General features: G+C 58.9%; 1 pseudogene; it reads left to right on the top strand.

Annotated features, from left to right (window-relative positions):
- The first annotated feature begins 4,853 nt into the window (after positions 1 to 4,853).
- On the top strand, positions 4,854 to 5,564 carry LOC100687380 (annotated as a pseudogene).
- The last annotated feature ends 1,072 nt before the right edge of the window (positions 5,565 to 6,636 follow it).

The raw sequence follows: 6,636 nt of genomic DNA, 5'->3' as shown, positions 1-6,636 counted from the left end.
AAATGCACACAAGGGAGGTGTGGGCAGCTAGGGGTCTATGTCATGCTCACGCGGGTTCCAGCCCTTGGCCTGCACACCAACTCCTGATGGCAAACCCTCCTGGGTCTGAGGCATTTCTAGCACTTGTCACCATGCTCTGGAGAGACAGGTTGGAGGAAGATATTTGTAGAAAGAAAGGAGGAAAGTGTTTCACCCTTGCAGCTCATGCACAGCCTGGTCTGCTCCCTTCCCACCGTCCCATGAGCTGGGGTGGCTGCTTCCCCGTTGCACCCCCACCCTGGCTCCCATCCGGCCTCCAGCGCCAGGCCTGGCAAACATTTGCCGCATGTATTTTGAGTGAATGATATGCAACCTCAGGACTCCAAAAAATATTTTGTCAGCAGAGCCCTGCCACTGCAGGGTCACCCCGAGGGTCACCATGGGGGTCAGCAGCATGTCCTGGTCGAGACTGTGCTGGGCAGACAGTGCCTAAGTATCCCACGTGAGTGGTCTGCAATCCTCAGAGGACCGTCCCAGCCACTCGTGCAGTCCAGCCTGGTGAGCCCCACAGTAATGCTGGCGGCGTTCAGAAGAGGCGGCAGGAAGGGGCAGACGGCATGGCCTCTGTGACACTGCCTGGCCGCGCCCCTCCCGGATCTCAGGTTTGGATCCTGCTGCCTGCACAGCGAGCAGTGTGGTATGGAGCCTGTCCTGGAGCCGGTCAGTAACCCCCACCCTGTCCACGGTCCTCAGGTGTGACCTCTGACGTTCCTAGGGACCCCTGCCCTGGATGTCTGGGGTTTGAGGGGCTGGCCAGGCCCTGGGATATAGGTGAGTCCATAGCAGCAGGCCCCATCCTGCCTACCTTGGTGACCTTTGCAGGGCTGGCTGGTCCCCGCCTTCGCTTGGACTGTCAGGAAAAGGCGCCCTTTCCCGGATGCTTGGCCACCACCTGGGGTTGTTCCTGTTGCTCTGCAGCCAGGAGCCTGGACTGTCAGCTGCCCCACCCATAGGGGAAGCTTCTTCCAGGTCGGAGGCCACAGCAGGGAGCCACGCCGCTGGCCAGGAGCAAGGCTGAGCAAGGCAGGATCAGGGAGGGGGCGACAAGTGTTGGGGGGGCAGTGCCTGGGGGTCTGGGACCCTGTCCCTTGCAGGCAGCCACTGGCACCCGGCCTGGCCCAAGCCTTGGAGGGGCGACAGAAGGAGCCGATGGGGCATTTACTTGTCCATCGGAAACAGGTTCCCGGGAACAACCCGGACCACAGGCCTGGAGGGGTGAGGCGGTTCCATCTGAGGAGTGGGGAGGGCTCCAGGGCCAGGTCTAGAAGGCGGTCCCCTCCTTGTGCCACCTGGGGGTCGGTGGCTCCTGCAGGCCCAGATCAGGGTGTCAGCATGGAGCTTTCCTGATGCCCTGCCCCTGCAGGTCTGTCCCCGGAGGCCACCCCCTGGGCCCTGCCAGCCGGGATCTGGGGAGCCTGACTGCCCCCTGGGACCCGCGGGCCACTCCTTCAGGGAAGGCCGCTGCCAGAGGCATTCCTTTCACTAAAACAGACAAGTAGGAAGAAAGAACAAACACCGGAAGAGAGGCGTCCTGGGAGGCGGCTTCTCCCTCCTCTCCTGAGTCCCGCCCCGCTCCATCTTGGTCAGACATTCAATACTTCCTTTTGGAGAACACATAGATTTGTTTGACTTGGAATATTGAATTTGGAGGCCGTTCAGCAATTTCAAATTTCAGGAGTGGGGCAGTGGGGAGACACTGTAAATTAAAAAATTCTTTCCTCTTCGGTTTCTACCCAAGATTGTATATTTTTTGATGGCAAAATTAGGGATTAACTATAAACATCTGTTTGTTCAATACTGACATGGTTGGGGGAACAATGACCACAGCACAGGCGGGGGGGGTGGGGGTGGGGGGGTGCTGAAAGCCCCAGGCCTCTGACCAGGACTCTGAGAAGGTGCAGAGGGAGAGGTGTGGGCAGGGATGGGGACGGGAGGAGGTGGGGGAGAAACAGCAGACGACCCCAGGGCACCTGCACAAGCCTCAGCCACCATCTGTCCACACCCGCAGGCTTTCCCTGCTCTGCCCTTCCCGCTCAGTCCTCCCGGGGGAACTCCACGCGCACCTGGTGAGCAGCAGGCTCTGTGCTGTGCCCTGAGGACATGTGGGCATGGGCAGCGGCCACCGCACTCTACATGGGAAAGTGACACTGAATGACAATTCTCAGCTCATGACAGGTAAGAGGTAAGGGCCCGAATGGGGACACAGAGTGAGTGCAGGTGGACAGTGAGCCATGTCTGTGTGCGGCAGGGCTGTTGAAGAGGGTGTTCTCCCCACAGGGAAGGGGAAGACTTGGAGGAGGAACTTGGGGCAGGCCTTCCAGGCAGAGGGGGTGGCCCATGCAAGGACCCAGGGGCTGGAAGGCACACACATGTGGTGCTTACACAGGCTGCTGAGTGCAGAGGGCACGCAGGTGTAGGGGGTGAGGCCACAGGTGCAAAGCCACAAGAAGCATCAGGGAGCTTTGTGAGCCATCAGGGAGCAAGATGAGCTCTGTGCATGGTGGGGCCTGCCCACAGCGTTTAGGAAGCAGATGGAAGGATGAAGGGAGGGCCATGGGACCACGCAGAGGCCAAGGTCTCCGTGGAGGTAGGTGAAGGTGGGTCAGATGAGGGTGGACACGGTCTGGGGGTGGTGCTGCCATTTGCTGTGGTGGGCCTGGGGAAGGGGGCTTGAGAGAGAAGGCAGGAACTGTGCTGCAGACACGGTGGGTTTGGGGGGCCTTGGAGACACGCGGGGAGGCCCACGGCACACTCACTGTCTGCACCCTTGCCACAGGAGCCTCAGGTCTCTCTGTCAGCATCCCCAACCACCGCACTCATGTCCACCTCCCTGTGATGGGCCCCCCTAGACTTAGATGTTCAAGTCCTGACAACAGAATGTGACCTTGTTCAGGAATAGATCATCGTGGACGTCAGTTGTTTAAGATGAGGTCAGGCTGGAGTCGGGAAAACCCTAATCCAGAAAGGGGACCCCTGGGCACAGACGCACTCTGGAGATGCCGCCGCCGGGTGCAGAGGGAGGCAGAGGCAGGAGGAGGCTCCCCCAGCCTAGGACAGTCAGCGCACTTCCAGAAGCTCAGGGGCGGCCCCGAGCCCCCGAGCCCACTGTCCCTTGGAGCAGGGAGAGGCTAGCCCACCCACACCTGCGATGAATTTCTGTGATGTAAGCTGCCCTGTGTGATGCTTTGTGCGGTTGCCCCAGGAGGTCGGAGGACGCAGAGCTCAGGACAGAGGCTGGCTCCTGCAGGGGCCTGGCGGGAGCAGGGCGATGAGAAGGGGCCACCAGGGAGGCTGGGGGCTCCTGTTCCTGCGGCAGCAGAACTCCAGGGTCTTCCTGAGAGATGGGGGAGCAGGGAGGCCTGAGCAGCAGTGCCCTGTCAGCTGCTGCCCCATCAGAACCCCCAAAGCCTGGTGGCCCCACACCACATCTGCTGCATCTGTGTGGGCGCCGGGCTCCTCTGCCCTGGGGACTTGTGAAGGTTGGTGATGTGCCCGGGAGGTGGCAGGAGCCTCCTGCTGATCCAGCGAAGGGATCAAAGGATGGAGAGCCAGCCCGGCTCCCCACCCTCTGTCTTGTCTTTAGTTCCTCAAGGCACCATGGCAGAACGGACTGCCCTTTGCCCAAAGAGTGAGTGAGGAGTGAATGAGTGAATTGAGTGAATGGGTGAGTGAAGGAGTGAATGAATGAATGAATACATGAGTGAATGAGTGAATAAATGAGTGAATTGAGTGAATGAATGAGTGAACGAATGAATGAATGAGTGAATTGAGTGAACAAGTGAACGAATGAATGAATGAGTGAATGAATGAGTGAGTGCACCAGGGAGTGAATGTCGCTCCCTTCCCCTCCCCTCCCCCTCCCCTCCCCCCCCCCTCCCCCCTCCCCTCCCCCCTCCCCCCTCCCCTCCCCTCTCTTCCCCTCTATGCCCCAGCAGACCTTGGGAGGGCAGCTAGGTGAGGGGAGTGACCAGGGGACTATGGTCACTGTGCTGCCCAGGCCCAGGTAGGGGGCAGCTGCTCCCTGGAAGCTTGGGCAGGACCTGGCTCCCAGCCCCAAGCCTATGCACAGGGAGAACCCGCGGGGCTTTGTCAGTCTGCTGGCCCACCATGACCAGACCCCGCTGTCCCTCCGTCCCTGCAGCGCGCAGGCCGTCTCCCCGAGGCCTCTCTCCCAGCGCTGGACGCCGTCCTCTCCAGTGCTCGCTGCCTCTTCTTCATGGGGCTGCTGTCATGGCCTTGCCACCGCATGGGCCGGGGAAGGCCCCTCTGCAAACAGCCGCCCACGGGGGTGGCCAAGTGGGCTGACCGTCCAGCTCCGGGGACTCACCCTGGGGTGCATGCGAGTCCCGGCCGTTCTCACGGGTGTCCGCGGCAGCCCTGGCTGCACCTGCCAGAACTTGGAAGCACCCGGGATGCCCTTCGGTGGGTGACGGGCACATGAACCATGATCCATGGGGACCCGGGAAGACCGTCCAGCTCGGGAGCCCCCCGGGCCTCAGAACCAAGGACACAGAGGAGCTGGGCGTGCGGAGAGGGGGCGAGGCTCCCCGCCGTGACACTGCGCGTGCGGGACCGCAGCAGACACGCCTGGTGGATGCACCCAAACGCCCCAGGGTTATGGGCTCTGGGGTGCTGGGCGGTGCGTGGGGCGGGGAGGGCGGCGTCACCACCCCAGGGCAGCTTCCGCATCCCCAGGTGACACGGTCCCCACGTGCGCACATCAGTGGTAGCGGCTGTACCATCTGGCAGGGGTGTGGAGGGTGGGGGGCACACATTTTAGTACCTTTTCAATTTGCTATGAAGCGAAAACGGCTCTAAAAATAGTGTTTATAGCCTTTCGGCGCTGCGGCCGCAGCCATGAGTATGCTCAGGCTTCAGAAGAGGCTTGCCTCCAGTGTCCTCCGCTGTGGCAAAAAGAAGGTCTGGTTGGACCCCAATGAGACCAATGAAATCGCCAATGCAAACTCCCGTCAGCAGATACGAAAACTCATCAAAGATGGGCTGATAATCTGGAAGCCTGTGACTGTCCATTCCTGAGCTTGGTGCTGGAAAAACACTCTGGCCCGTGGAAGGGCAGGCATATGGGCATTGGTAAGAGAAAAGGTACTGCCAATGCTCGAATGCCTGAGAAGGTAACGTGGATGAGGAGGACGAGAATTCTATGCAGGCTGCTCAGAAGATACCGTGAATCTAAAAAGATTGACCACCACGTGTATCATAGCCTGTACCTGAAAGTGAAGGGTAACGTGTTCAAGAACAAGCGGATTCTCATGGAACACATCCACAAGCTGAAGGCAGACAAGGCTCGCAAGAAGCTTCTGGCTGACCAGGCTGAGGCCCGCAGATCTAAGACCAAGGAGGCCAGCAAGCACCGTGAAGAGCAGCTCCAGGCCAAGAAGGAGGAAATCATCAAGACTCTCTCCAAGGAGGAAGAGACCAAGAAATAAAACTCCCTTTCTCTTGTCTGTACATAGTGGCCTCAGCATGAATCAGATCAGTTATTCAATAAAACAAACCTTTATCTGCCAAAAAACAAAAAAATAAAATAAAATATAGTGTTTATATTAATAAAAAGATACTGAAAAATTCTAAAATCTAGAAACAGGAATTTATTATTATTTTTTTAATTAATGAAGAGGTCTACCGACACAGGGGGACACTAGTGTCCTCTCTGCAGCCTCTGCTGGCCGACCAGGGAGAGGACACAGCTCCAAGACTCTGACTCATATGTCACCCGGGAGCACCCACTGTGCCCTGGACCTGCCGTGTGTGGGCAGAGGGCTCTGAGGCCAGGGAAGCAGTGGCCCTGCCCTTCTAAGTCTCCCACTTGGCTGAGAGGCAGGCACATCGTTGAGGATGGTGCAACTGAGTTGTGGGACTCCAGGGTAGGAAGATCTCGGAGGGCTTCCTGGGGGGAGGTGGCTTCTCAACTGAATCTGAAAGGGAAGCAGGAGTTCAGCAGACCAGGAGATCAGGGGGGCGTCCCCACAAAGCATCCAGGACATGGCCAGCTAGGGAGGGTGGGGGGTAGGCTGCAGGGGGGCACCCACATCCCTGAGCACATTCTCTATGATGCCACCCTACAAAGAACATTTGCAAGGTGCTGTGTTAATATAACCATTGACAATGGCAAATAGGCAGCAGGAATTGGCACAGGCCTGGGGGCACATGTCTATGGGTCCTGCCTGAGGGGCCGCCTGAGGAGGGGAGGAGGGCCAGGTGGCACTCCCCAGGCCAGGCCCTCCCGGCAGCCCTAGTGTAACCAAGGATTTAATCTACAATGTGCACAGTCTCCTACAACTTCATAAGGAAAAAAAACCAGAAAACAAACCAGGTGGCCCATAGGAACGGGGAAGAGGTCCCAAATGAGCACGTCACCGATCAGGATGCCTACATGGCAATCATCACAGCAGAAGGCGCTAGTGGAAAATTCCCGGCGAGCCGACACTGCATCCACGGAATGGGAGCCCAAGGGGCCTCGGGGAGAGGCAGAGGGCATGGCTGGCTCACCCATCTCCGCACTCTGGGAGCTACCCCATGGCAGGTTCTCATAAGTACAGGGCCCCCTGGCTGCCTGGTGCACCCCAGCATCCAGCC

Source organism: Canis lupus, chromosome 1 (assembly GCF_011100685.1).
Source record: "Canis lupus familiaris isolate Mischka breed German Shepherd chromosome 1, alternate assembly UU_Cfam_GSD_1.0, whole genome shotgun sequence".
Taxonomy (NCBI): domain Eukaryota; kingdom Metazoa; phylum Chordata; class Mammalia; order Carnivora; family Canidae; genus Canis; species Canis lupus.
The sequence above is the reverse complement of the archived record's forward strand: the minus strand, read 5'-3'. Positions and strand labels throughout refer to the sequence as shown.